General features: G+C 37.5%; 1 pseudogene; it reads left to right on the forward strand.

Moving 5' to 3' along the window:
• Positions 1 to 9,769: 9,769 nt before the first annotated feature.
• LOC126082468 (olfactory receptor 1N2-like) lies at positions 9,770 to 10,765 on the forward strand (annotated as a pseudogene).
• Positions 10,766 to 15,045: the final 4,280 nt, after the last annotated feature.

The raw sequence follows: 15,045 nt of genomic DNA on the forward strand, positions 1-15,045 counted from the left end.
AAGCATGATGTCCTTCTCCAGGGACAGATTCCTCCTGATACCATGTCCAAAGTGTGTGAGACATAGTCTCATCATCCTTGCTTCTAAGGGGGATTCTCTCTTTTTCCAAGACAGATTTGTTTGATCTTTTGGCAGTCTACAAAGTATTCGATATTCTTCACCAATACCACAATTTAAAGACATCAATTCTCTGATCTTTGTTATTCATCATAAAGCTTTCCCATGTGTATGAGGCAATTGTAAACACCATGGCTTGGGTCAGGTGCACCTTAGTCTTCAAGGTGACATCTTTGCTTTTTAACACTTTAAAGAAGACTTTTGCAACAGATTTGCCCAATCCAATGCCTCATTTGATTTCTTGACTACTGCTTCCACAGCTGTTGATTGTGGATCCAAGTAAAATGAAATCCTTGACAACTTTTATCTTTTCTCCATTTATCACCATTTTGCTTAATTGTCTAGTTGTGAGGATTTTCCTTTTCTTTATGTTGAGGTGTAATCCACACTGAAGGCTGTGGTCTTTGATCTTCATTAGTAAATGCATCAAGTCCTCTTCACTTTCAGCAAGCAAGGTTGTACATTTGCATAACACAGGTTGTAAATGAGTATTCCTCCAATTCTGATGCCCCATTCTTCTTCATATAGTCCAGCTTCTCAGATTGTTTGCTCAGCATAGAGATTGAATAGGTATGGTGAAAGGATACAACCCTGAGACACATCTTTTTTGACCTTTAACCATGTAGTAGTATCTCCTTGTTCTGTTCGAACAAGTGCCTCTTGATCTATGTACAGATTCCTCATGAGCACAATTAAGCATTCTGAAATTCCCCATTCTTCACTATGTTATCCATAATTTGTTATGATCCACACAGTCAATGCCTTTGCATAGTTAATAAAACACACGTAAACATCTTTCTTGTATTCTCTGCTTTCAGCCAAGAAATATCTGACATCAGCTATGATATCCCTGTTCCATATCCTCTTCTGAATCTGGCTTCAATACCTGTAAGTTCCCTGTTGATATACTGCTGCAGCCACTTTTGAATGATCTTTAACAGAATTTTACTTACATGTGATATTAATGATATTGTTTGATAATTTTTGCATTCCATTGGACCACCTTTCTTTATAATAGGCATAAATATGAATCTCTTCCAGTCGGTTGGTCAGGTAACTGTCTTCCAAATGTCTTGGCATAGATGAGTGAGCACTTCCAGTGCTGCATTTATTTGCTGAAACATCTCAGTTGTTATTCCGTCATTTCCTGGAGCCTTGTTTTTCACCAGTGCCCTCAGTGCAGCTTGGGCTTCTTCCTTCAGTACCATTGGTTCCTGTTCATATGGTACTTCCTGAAATGGTTGTACATTCCACACATTTTAATTATTAATGGCTGTTTGCAGCTGTTTCTTCTCATTTTGAGTCATGCCACATCAGCAAAGGAAAGTCCCAAAAGCTTGACTCCAACCACGTCATCAAGGTAGACTCTACTTTGAGGAGGCAGCTGTTCCCCAGTCATACTGAGTGACTTCCAGGCTGGGGGCTCATTTTCAGGCCCTATATCACACAATGTCCCACTGCTATTCATAAGGTTTTCACTGGCTAATCTTTTCAGAAGTAGACTGCTGGGTCCTTCTTCCTGGTCTGTCTTAGTCTGGAAGCTGAGCTGAAAGCTAAGCGCCATGGGTGACTTTGCTGGTGTTTGAATACCTGTGGTATAGCTTCCAGCATCACAGCAACATGCAAACCCCCACAGTACGAAAAACTGACAGTTGTGGGTTTTTTCCAATTATACTATCATTATCTTTCAAAAAAAATTTATTGTAATAAAATATATGTGACAAAACATTTGTCATCATAATGATTTAAGTGTACAATTCAATAACATTATTTGCATTCACCATGTTGTACAATCATCACCACTACGAATTTCCAAATTTTTTCATGGTCCTAAATGGAATCTCAGTACCTCTTAAGCAAAAATTCCCCATTTCTCCCTCCCCCCAGCTTCTGGGAGACATGAATAAACCTTTGTCTCTGTGTATTTGCGTATTCTAGATATTCCATATAAATGGGATCAAACAATATTTGCCCTTCCATGTCTGACTTATTTCACTCAGCATAATGCTTTCAAGGTTCATCCACGTTATAGCATGTATCAGAGCTTCATTTCTCTTTATGGATAAATAATACTCCACTGTATGTACATACCACAGTGCGTTCATTCATCTGTTGATGGAAACTTGCATTGTTTCTACCATTTAGCCTTTGTAAATGATGCTGTATTGAACGTTGGTGTACAAGCATCTGTTTGAGTCCTATTATGGATTGAATTGTGTCCCCCCCAAAATGTGTATCAACTTGGCTAGGCCAGTATTGTATGGTTTTCCTCCATTTTGTGATGTGATATAATTTTCCTGTGTGTTGTAAATCCTAACCTCTATGATGTGAATGAGGTAGGATTACAGACACAACCTACAGGATTAGGTTGTATTTTTAGTCAATTTCTTTTGAGCTATAAAAGAGAGAAGTGAGCGCAGAGGAGAGGGACATCATTACCACCAACCAAGAAGACGCAGGAGTGGAGCACATCCTTTGTAGCTGGGATCCTTGCACTGAGAAGCTCCAAGACCAAGGGAAGATTGATGACAAGGACATTCCCCTATAGCTGAGAGGGAAAGCCTTCCCCTAGAGCTATAGGGTTGCTATGTGTTGGAATCAACTGAATGGCAGTCGTTTGGTTTTCCCCTAGAGCTGGCATCCTGAATTTGGACTTCTAGCCTCCTAAACCGTGAGAGAATAAATTTCTGTTTGTTAAAGCCATCCACTTCTTGTATTTCTGTTATGGCAGCAGTGGTTAACTAAGACAAGTCCCTACTCTAAATTCTTTGAGTATTTACGTTGGAGTGGAAATGCTAAGTTTATGGTAATTCTATGGTTAACTATTTGAGGAACCACCAAAATGTTTTCCATAGTGGCTGCTCCATTTTATATCTCCACCAACAAAAGATGAGGATTCTCATTTCTCACATTCTTATCAATACTTGATATTTTTTGTTTTTCTGATCATAGCCATCCTAGCAGATGTGAGGTAGTATCTCATCATGGTTTTGATTTATACTTCCCTAATGACTAACAGCATTCAACATATTTGGTTGTGCTTATTGGACATTTGAAAATTTTCCTTGGAGAAACATGTATTTAAGTCTTGTGTCCATTTTTAAATTGGGTTGCTTGTCTTTTTGTTTTTGAGTTGTAAGAGTTCTTTTTATATTCTCGATATTAAACCATATCAGATATACAATTACTAAATATTTTCACCCATTCTGCAGTTTGTCTCTTCACATTCCTCATAAAGTGTTTTAATGCACAAAAGTTTTTAATTTTGATGAAGTCCAAATTACCTATTTTGTCTTTTGTTGCTTGTACAACATATATTACAAAGCTTCTCATTATAAAGCATGAAGGACACAACAGTTCAAACTATCAAGCCATAATTCCTTAAAACTTATCCATGCAATTACCTTTAATGAAGATATGTGCGGCTATGTATGGCCATATGGCTACCTATGTATGGCTTTGAGTTGCTTTCTCGTGTCTTCTTTTCCATCTCAAAGATTCCCTTTAGCATTTCTTGTAGGGCTTGTCTAGTGGATATGAACACTCTTAGCTTTTGTTTACCTGGGAATGTCTTAATTTCACCCTCTATCTTGAAGAACAGTTTCACCAGATATAGTATTCTTGATTGACAGTTTTTTTTTTTTTTTTTTTCCTTTCAGCTCTTCGAATATGCCACTCTATTGTCTTCTGGCCTCCAAAGTTTCTGAGGAGAAATTGGCACTTGATCCTATGGAGAATTGCTCATATGGGATGAGTTGCATCTCTCTTTCTGCTTTCAGGATTCTCTCTTTATTTTTGGTTTTTGAGAATTTGATTATAATGTGTCTAAGTGTGGGTATCTTTGGGTTTATCCTACTTGGAGTTCATTGAACTGATTCAATCTGTAAATACATGTCCATCATCAAATTTGGAAAAATTTCTGCCATTTTTTCTGCAAATATTTTTCTGTCCCTTTCTTTTCTTCTCCAGTGACTTCCATAATGTGAATATTTGTTTGATGATGTCCCACAAGTCCTTTCCTCTCTGTTCACTTTTCTTCATTTTTTTTTCAATTTACTCCTCAGACTTGATAATTCCAGTAGTATTATCTTCTAGTTTGGTGATTCTTTCTTCTGCCAGATCAAATTTGCAATTGTGCCCCTCCAGTGAATTTTCCTTTGTTACTATATTTTGCACTTGTAATTCTGTTTGGTTCCTTTTTATAGTGTCTCTTTATTAATATTCTTATTCCAGTCATGTATGATTTTTTTATTTCCTTTAGTTCTTTTTCCATGTTTTCCTTTAGTTTTGTGAGCATATTCAACACAGTTGTTTTAATGTTCTCTAGTCTGTCCACTATCTGAGATTCCATAGGGATGATGTATGGCAATTCATTTGTTCTTTTGAATGGTCCATCCCTTCCTGTTTCTTTGTATGCCTTACTATTTTTTTTTTTTGAAACCAGGACATTTGATTATAATAATGTGTAAGCTCTGGAACTCAGATTTTTTCTCTTTTCCAAAATGTAAAATTTTTTTATTTTAATTGTTGGAGGCTGTGTTAACCCATCTTCTCAGGAACCTTCTCCAGCTATTTTTGCAATAACTGCCCTCTGGGTGTATACTAAGGACTCTATTCCCTAACCCTTGCCTAGCTAGTGTTTCAAAAAGATTTCTTTGTACTCCAGGGGTTAGAAAAAAGAAAACTACATTTTCCTGTGTTTTCAACTTGGCTGTGTGCTGGGACTTTTCCTCAACATTTAGGATTATTTGCAGTATGCTTAAAAATCAGCCCAAGGTGAAAGTATAAGGTCTTCTTAGGTATTTCCCACACATGTGTTTTCCCATGAGCATGTGTATGGTTTTCTCTATTCCCCCATATATACAGCACTTTTGAAAGTGATAAATTCTTCTTCTTTTAGGCTTTTCAAGGAATGCTCCAATCACATTGTTTAGCCCCATGTAGTTACAGTGTTCACAGCCTTCAGTTATTGCCCACTGGTTCCCCTATCCCACCCTACATTAGCTCTGTGGCAGGTCAAACAAATGGGAATGCCACACTTCCTTCAGGAAGTATCTAGAAAGATGGATGAGGCAACTTTGAATGGAACACTTACACAGCCAGATATCAAGACTTATGATAACACAGTAGTAATTAAAGCAGTGTGTATTGAGGCAAGGATAGACAAACTGACCAATGAAACAGTATACAGAGTCTAGAAATAAACTCACAAATAGTCACCTGAATTATTATAAATGTAATGCTTCTGCATAGTGGGAAAACAATGGTCTTTTTATTAAATCATCTGAGTCAATTGGCTATTCAAATGAAAATAACATACAGTTTGACTCTGAATCATGTCATGTGCAAAAATCAATTTTATTTAAATTTAATTAAAAATTAAAAATCAATTAAAAATCAAATTGATTAATATATAAATGTAAAAGAAAAACAAGTTTTCAGGTGAAAACATAGGAGAATACCTTCATAATGAAGAAGTATGTAAATATCTGCCAAACAGGACACAATCAACGTAACCAGAAAATATAAACTGTACTATATTAAAATTAAGAATCTCTATTTATCAATGGACACCAATAAAAGAGTAAAATCCTCAGAGAGAAAGAAGATATTTGTCACCCATACTTCTCACAAAATACTTATATGCAAAATATATAAAGACCTTTCAAATCAAGAAAAAGACAGAAAACTCAATAGAAAACATTAAAAAGACTTGAAAAGATGGGTTATACAAGGTCATATCAAGTATTTCAATAAATTATGAGCAGGGTTTCAACTTCATTAGTCAATAGGGAAATTTAATTTTTAACTATAGTATGTTAGTGCTACATACCTACCAGAAGAGTTAAAATGAAAGGAGACTATACCAACTGTTGGTGGGATAAGAACAACCAGAATTCTCATAGACCACTCTTGAAAGAGTAAATCAGTGCAATCACATAACAAAACTGAAGCTGAACATATGCAAAACCTAAAACCCAAGAGTTCCATTTCTAGGCATATATTGAAAAAAATGTGCACATGTATTTCCAAAAGACATGTAGTTGAATGTTCATGTTACAACTATTTGTAAAAGCCCAAGCATAAATCATCTAAATGTCCATCAGTAGTAGAATAGATGAGTTGTGGTATACTTAATTACCAGTGGAATATTATCAACAACGAGAATGAATAAAATACAGATTTGAGTTCTGTGCCCACTCTAACTCCCTCTCCCAGGATTGGAAGTGTATATTGAAGTTATCCTATGCCTGTCTCACCATTATGTTGAATATGTGTATGTTGAGTGAGAGGGGGACAACTTGCTCCCTAAGTTTACAGGTATTCATACTGAACAGAACAATACACAAGGAGCTGCACTTGAGGAAACTCATTTTCACCCAGACTTGATTTAGATGAAAAGATCTAGGACTTTGACCTGGTACTGCAATGGGATAAAATTCTGAAGGTCTTGGAAAGGGGTGAGTGAGTGTATTTTGAATGTGGGAAAAATGTAAATAATTTGTAGCAAGAGTGCAGACTGTAGAAAATTGAACATGGCCAAAAATTCTTTGCTACTCCTTCTTTTGAGAGGAAGACTTAATTACCTTCCCTTAGTGATTGCCCTGGCCTTAGTGACTTCTTTGACCAGTAGAAGATGGTACAAAAGACATTCTGGGGTTTCCAAAGCTAGATTATATGAGATCATGGGAATTCTATCCTGACCTTTTGAAATGTTTGCCCTCAAGGTGCTCCCTTTCAAAACCCTGCTGCCATGCTGTGAGCAACCCAAGCTATATCGAAGGGCCAGGAGTAGGTGCTCAAACCTAATAAAACAAATGGAGAATGCTGGAGCTATTAAAAAGTGGCACTGATAAAACTATTTGTGAAAAATTTAAAGTAAAGATAGATGCCTCTCTCCCACTATACCACAAAATAAATATCAGGTAAATTAAATATTTAAATACAGTACTTAAAATTTAAAGAAATAACTAAGTGGAATATCCCTGGTCTATGGGATAGAAAGGAATTTTGCATATGAAAATAATACATAAAATCACAAAACAAAATATCTGTCCATCTTGGCTATGGACATACTTTTTTTAAAAAAAAACTTCTATACATAATGTAATCACAATGGCAAGTAAATAAAGAACAGAATAAAAAATTATGTTTTGTTCTGTTGCCTTTAATATCCATTGGAAAAAGCACAAACACCCTAATAGAAAAAGGACAAATATATTAACAGAACAATTTGAGGAATAATTACTCATGGTGAAACAAATGTTCAATTTTACTAGTAACCAAAGAAACGTAAGGTAAATATTAAAATATTATTTTATAGCTATGAAATTCCTAAGGATTAAAATCAAAGATGATATTGTGATGATGTATAGTGGTTAAGAGCCTAGATCCTAGAGTCATGCCAAACTGGATTGGAATTTCATCTCCATTTAGTAGTCATGTGACATTTGGCCAGTTGCTATCCTCACTAAGCCTTGGTTTTTTCATCTTGAAAACGGTGATACTACTAATTCCTATGTTCTAGGTTTTTTGTTAGGTTACTTGAGATTATGTAACGAAAGCGTTCAATTAGCAGCAGCTAAAAAAAATTTTTTTTTTTTTTTTTAGTATTTATAGTAGTTTAGTATTAATAGAAACACAGGAGCTGTGAGCAATTCTTTTAGTAGCTGCTATAATTTTTTTTTTTTTATGTATCAGCATTATGGCTGGTGTGATTTACATAGCCTGCCTTATTTAATTGAGAGAGTTTTGGACTTGTTTGTGTGGTAGCCTCATATTAAGTTTACTCTGTTTAGTGAAATGGCCAGCAGAAATGCTCATGCTATAATGTAAGTTCCTGACATCTTCTCAATCCTAGGGCACAGGGCAGGCACTGAATTACCCAGTGCAGAGAAAGGATTTCCCAGGAGGCCTGCATGTTAGGCGTACATGCACTCCGCCCTCGCAAGAGGCTTCAGAATCATACCCCTGAGACCCACATTTAAGAAGTTAACCCCTGGGAAAAAGATCCCCTGTGTTCTCCTAGGACCCAGCCAGCGCTAGCTGGAGAACAGGCTGAACACTGAGGTTGGCTCTAATGAATACTTTGGGGGATGGTTTCCAGGAAACTTTATAACCCTAAAAAATACTCCTGCCATCTCAGACCTGGGGAAGATGAAAGTGACTCATACATCCCAGTTGCCCCTGATCAACTCTGGACTCAATAGACTCCAACTTTACTGTTTCTGAGTCGGAAAGGTCCCAGAGAATTTCTCATTGTGAATTTTCCATCCAGAGGCAAAAACTGGAGAACTTGAAGATGCCTGAAACTGACCCATACCCTGACAGGTGAGAATCTGGAAGGTACAGAATGCACATATACACACACCACACACACATGCACACAAACGCACATCCCTCCATTTCCACCCCAATGACCAGTCAAAGTTCTGTGGTAGGGTAGATGAGCCAAAACTCTGGCTAAGATCGGAAATCTCTTCTATGAACCAAAGAATGATGATGGACTAAAATATCCACAAAAGCTTTTAAGATCACAGCTTCTACAAAGCCAATATGAGCTGGCCTTTCATGCCAGGTTGCTCTAAATCCTAGGAGAGTCAAAAACAAGAGCAGTTATTTTCAAGGCTAAATAGCAAGAGCCTGATTTTTTTCACCTTCCTTCTCTCTAATAGGAAGGAAATTTCAGAGTAATATAGTACAATGTAGGGATGAAGGCACAGGATTTGGAGTTTGACAGATCTATATTTTGCATATTTTACTAGCTATATGACCTTGGGTACATTAGGTATCTCTGAGACTCAGTTTCATCATTTGCACAATTGTGGAGTATAATAGTGCCTGGAACTTAGTAAGCCTTTGTAAATAAGTACTAATCATGATGACATGACATCCAAGAGATTAGGGAGACTAAGTGATCAGTTCCCAGAGCAGAGAGGTACAGAGGTGCAAAAGAGAGGACAGGGATAATGGAAAGTGATAGAGGGGAGAGGGTAGTCCCCTGTCCTGTTTGTAGAGAGGAGATTCTAACAGTGAATGAGGAGAATAAGACATCACAGACACACACCGTGCTCAGCCCACGTATCCTATGCTCTCAGCTAGAGAAGAGTACAGGGGCTGCAGCTTCATGGGTGAGACAAAGTTCTTGGAATTGGGGAGGCAAATAGAGAGAAGGCTATGTTATCCTTCAAAGCCATTCTCAGTACCCCTCACATACAGAAGGCTCTAATGTGTGTGTGTTTGTGTGTGTACTTGCACATGTGCATTGTTGGGGGAGGTGGTAAGAAAGTAACAGAGATCATGCAACTCGTTTCCAATTGACAGCATAAATGACTTTTCCTATCTTGCCATCTGGGCCATGCCCAATTCTCATTCTCTCCAAATAGCCCACATTGACATCTCTGGTCAAACTGATATCCTTTGTCTGGACCCTACTATAACATAAAAAAAAAAAAAAGATGGCACTATTTATATTTGACTGGATATTACCTTGACTGTTATCTAAACATCCCATGAGTATTTTCTTGTATTCCCAGTTATATCCAAAGATTCTCATTGACAAGGGCTATTAATTCTCCTTCTTAACATACCACAGTTCTGTAACTCAGAGTCGTAGATACATATCTGCAAATTAATAATTAAATACTGACACATGTAAGGGTTTTATCTACACAGGTAACAAGGACTACAAGGGATGGGGAAACCAGGCAGAGTGAACCAAACTACTGTTTCAGACTTCCTCCTTCTAGGACTCTCTGAGCAGCCGGAGCAGCAGCTTCTCCTATTTTGCATCTTCCTGGGCATGTACCTGGTCACTGTAGTGGGGAACTTGATCATCATCCTGGCCATCAGCTCTGACCCACACCTTCACACTCCTATGTACTTCTTTCTGGCCAACCTGTCATTAGCTGATGCCTGTTTCAGTTCTACCTCGATCCCCAAAATGCTAGCCAACATTTATACTCAAAGCCAGGCCATTTCCTATTCTGGGTGCCTTACACAGCTGTATTTCCTTATCACATTTGGTGGCCTTGACAATTGCCTCCTGGCTGTAATGGCATATGACCGCTATGTGGCTATCTGCCAGCCACTCCATTACAGCACAGCTATGAGTCCCAAACTCTGTGCACTAATGCTGGGCATGTGCTGGCTGCTAACCAACTGCCCTGCCCTGACGCACACATTGCTGATGACTTGTCTGGCTTTCTGTGCCCAGAAAGCTATCCCCCACTTCTACTGTGATCCCAGTGCTCTACTGAAACTTGCCTGCTCAGATACCGGCATTAACGAGCTGATGATCATCACTATGGGCCTGATGTTTCTCACTGCTCCCCTCCTGCTGATTGTCCTCTCCTATGTCCGAATCTCCTGGGCTGTGTTTAGCATCTCATCTCCTGGGGGGCGGTGGAAGGCCTTCTCCACCTGTGGCTCTCATCTCACAGTGGTCTTGCTCTTCTTCGTGTCTGTTATGGGTGTGTATTTACTTCCTCCATCAACTCACTCTACAGAGAGTGAGAGTAGGGCTGCCATTCTCTATAATGTGGTTATTCCCATGCTAAACCCATTCATCTATAGCTTAAGGAACAAAGACATGAAGGCAGCTTTGCGTAAACTTTTTGGCAGTGGGAAAACATCCCTCTTACCATGACAGTAATACCTGATTCTGGCATCTGGACCAACCCCTGCCCTCCCATCACTTCAATGACTCCACCACTCTCAGACTGATTTTAAGGGACAGTTACCAGGTAACTTTTATGCTACACTTAGCGGTGTAACAGAAAGGATATTTCCACTTCTTAGGCTGTGGATTGAGATATTTCTGCCTCAGTCTCTCTCCCAGTACCAGTGAGGCACCCATTACTAAGAGCAGAAAAAATGTTTCCTCTCCTCTCCTCTAAAATCAGCACATTAGCCACATGAACCAAGGCATATGATGTATGGCTCTGGAGTCAAGAAATTCTGCCCTTTGGGAAACATGGGATGAGATGAAGAATATAACCATTTCTTGACTACCTGCAATGTTTCTCATTGCTCCTCACACCAGTTCTTTGACGTAGAATTGTGAAAACTGTGACTTAGGATGTTGAATAACTAAACACTTGGCAAAACCAGGTAAGTTTGCTTCTGATGCTCATTCTCTTTCTATCATACCACATTGTGGAGGTCACATCAGGAAGTTTTTAAAGAAACAGAAAAGTTTGGGGGCATAAATAAGGCCAATATTGCTGTGGCTATCACAGGCTATGGAGAATTTTAAAAAATGTATTTTATTGTATTTCCTCAATATTTCATTTCTTCAGCTATTTAAAAGCCCTTCTTTATGTTATTGTGAGAAATGTTAAAAAGAAGTCATTATTTGTTGTATGCCTGCTGTGTGCCAGTCGTGTACTGAGTGCACAAGTGATTCTCTAGGTTCTGTCATAACATATTCCCTAAAAAAACACATGTGTTGGGAATTTTAGGATAATAATCTGATGAAAAGTAGTCTGGTGGAAATTGGTGTTGTAAGAAGTCGCACAGCTAAACCGTGGTTATCTTTTTGCAGTGGGATTACAAGTCATGATTTTATTTTTATATCTACACTTTAAAAAATGTATGTATTTTTAGAATAATAAAATAAAATTGAGGGGGGCACAGAAAAATGCTCTAATGATTAGCAAGGCATCCCAGAGATTAAAAAAAAAAAAAAAGAATATTGGGTACCTTCATGTGTTTCTCATTGGCCATTCCCTCCCCTTACCCGCTCTGTCCCTTCTCCTTGGAGAGAAGAGGTTAGATTAATGAGACAACTGGAGAAACTAGACTAGACCATCCTAGCCTTGAATCAGGTTACTTGTCCCTGACCACATCAATTTACAACTGCAATTTCTACTGCAAAAACAAAAGTCAGAAAATGCAAGTTTTGTGTTTGTGAGTAATCTTTTTCTGAACTAATTTCCTACCACTAACATCCCCAGTCCTCTCCTCCAGTCACCCAGGTTTCTGACATCATGTAGTTTACTGGCTATTTAAAGCTGGTTCTCTCCCTGCATCAATACATTATAGTAGTGATCTCAATCAAAACTCTCTTTCCTGGGGCACTCAGCTAAATATAATTATATCTTTTAAAAAAGATATGCTCTATTTATGAATAAAGCTCATTCTTTCCTAGGAAAATTTGCATTTTCAAAGGGGAGCTTTTTAAACCAAAATAATTTCACACATGTCTGGAGAGATTTCTAAGCCCAGAAAATTTTAGGTGCAAGGCATATGCTGAATGGTTTTATGGTTATACTCCATCCATTTCTCCATTCCCAACTTTTGAAATCACCTCTATAGGATTGCGAGTCACCAGACTCAGAATATAAAGGGGATATTGTTTAGGCAGAGAGAATGAGTGAGAAAGAATAGCACATATATTGTAAATAAGTAATCCAGAAGTAAAAAATTACTTTACTTTTTCCCACAGAAGTTACGTGTCCCTTCAATTGACATTTTTTAACCTATCATCAAACTTTAATGTGCTTTAATAAGGAAAAGCATTTCTTTTTGTAAATGAAAATTTAGATACTTCATATGTTATCTAAGAAGCCACTGTGTATTGGAAGTACAGCAAATAAAATTCTGAGAATAGAAATAGTCCTTTATATAACACAGAATAATGAAGTATTTTAGAAATAATACCATGTCACATTTATATTTTAAAATACTGTTAGATATTAAAACTGGCTTTTAAAATAACAATTAATACTGTAGAGGGGCAAGCAAGAGAGGTACTCTCAAATGCTGGTAGTACTGGGAACATAAATTAGCACCACTTTCCAGGAAATAAGTTGACAGTATTTATCACAGGTACTAAAAATATTTGTACATCACGACCTACTCTTTCACTTCACAAAATCTGATGAAGAAAAAAGTAAAAAAAAAAAAAAGTTAAGAATTTTTATACAAAGTTGTTAATCAGATGAGAACAGAAACCATCCAAATTCAATTAGTAGGACATAGTTGATTAAATTATGGTGTATTGATATGACATGATAGACTATTGTGTGGACTTGCTAATTCTTTAGTAGCATATCTTTAAAGGCCTGAAAATCTAAATCCAGGATAATGTTAATGGAAACTCTGGTGGTGTAGTGGTTAAGAGTTTGGAAGCTAACCAAGAGGTAGGCAATTCTAATCCACCAGGCTCTTCTTGGAAGCCCTAAACGGCCGTTCTACTCTGTCCTATAGGGTTGCTATGAGTCAGAATCGACTGGATGACGGCAGTGAGTTTTTTTTTAATAATGTTAATAGAAAATAGTGCTACATGACTAGGAAAAAAATACTAAAATATTAACAGTGGCTATCCCAAGGTGATGAAATTATGAATTTTTTGCTTTCTCTGTTCATCATTCTTTTTCAACTCATATTTATTCAAAGAAATGCTACATTGATAACTATAGATTTAAATATATTTAAAATTTTTATGTTACATTGTCATAAACAATAACTATACTTTGGTTATCTGGTGATTGCTCTGGAGATAAAGTTGATATTTCTCTTCTTTAATAGAAAAGTAAAATCATCTCTTTCTACTGTGGAAAAAGACTGCTAGAAAATTCCATGTTGTCAACAAATACTAGATGAGATTCTTATATATTCTGCTACAAGGATGAGGCAGAGGATTTCTTACAGAAAATTAACTATTTAAAAAAGAAAAATAATTTTTACTTCTATATTAGAAATCAGTTGTGATGCTTTTATTTGGACCTGAAGTTTTCTGTCTATCTATATAAGAAGTCCAGTATCGTAGCTATTCCAGGATCAAGACTACATTTAATTATCTATTGTATTAATCAAATTTCTGTGTAGGGGAAAAGAAACCACCATAAATGTTTTAAACAGAAATGGAGTAAATTCATAAAATTGGGTGCTTATAAAGTCATTGGAAGCATTATAGGATCATGGATCATAGGCTGTAGGTTGAGTCTCCAAGAATAACTCAAAGAATAATATAAATTGGACCCACCTGGTATGCTATCTCTTATCCAGTCAGGTAGGAGGGCAATCAGAAGCCTAACATTAGAATGTTGTATTACAAAAAAAAAAGCGGTGGAGCTGAAACCCAAGAATCAGAAAGTCAATATCAAAATGACCTCTTGCCTCCCACTAACCCGAAGATTGGACACAGAAATGTGGGGTCCAGCTGCTGCCCCCAATGCAACTGTCAGCACCTAAGGACCTGGCAATTGGACACGCAAATTCTGCTGCATAAAAAAAAGATCCATGAATATTTCTGACGGTAGAAAAAACAAAAAAAAATAAAAGCCAGGTGCCCTCCAATTCATTTCAACATTCCAAATTAGGCTTGTTTTCAGTATGCTTAGGATTCCTCTCAAGGTGAAAGCATAGGGTCTTCTTAGTTTTTTCTGTGTGTACATTTTGTCCTCAGCATGTATGTGGCTTTCTCAATTCCCCCATATACACGGTGCTTTTGAAAGCATTAATTTCTGGAAGAAACTCTCACTCATGCTCCTCCTTCAGCCCTTAGGCATTAGGTACATACTCTAATCACATTATTTCAGCCCCATGTGACTGAGGACAGTCACAGCTTTTCAGGCATTTCTCACCACTCCTTCTTAGCCTGGGCGAGCACCCTGATTCTGTCCTTCAGGCAGCCCCCAGAGAGATCAGAACACACACACACACACACACACACATAATTGACTAGCAAAACCTGGTCTGCTCAATCCAAAATCAGAAGTCAGGCCCCTTCTCTGAGAGCGCAGCCCAGGGTCCACTGCTGCCATCACTGCTGCAGCTGAGCTGGAAAGTAGGAGAGGTACAGGCAGTCAAAAATAAACCTTTTCCTGTCATTTAAAAGTTCCCTTTTTATTCATCCTGCATTTGCTTTGTCATTGCAACACCCCATTTGCTTTTCAGAGTTCTTACAGAGTTAAGTCTACC

The sequence above is a fragment of the Elephas maximus genome, chromosome 9, assembly GCF_024166365.1.
Source record: "Elephas maximus indicus isolate mEleMax1 chromosome 9, mEleMax1 primary haplotype, whole genome shotgun sequence".
Classification (NCBI taxonomy): Eukaryota; Metazoa; Chordata; class Mammalia; order Proboscidea; family Elephantidae; genus Elephas; species Elephas maximus.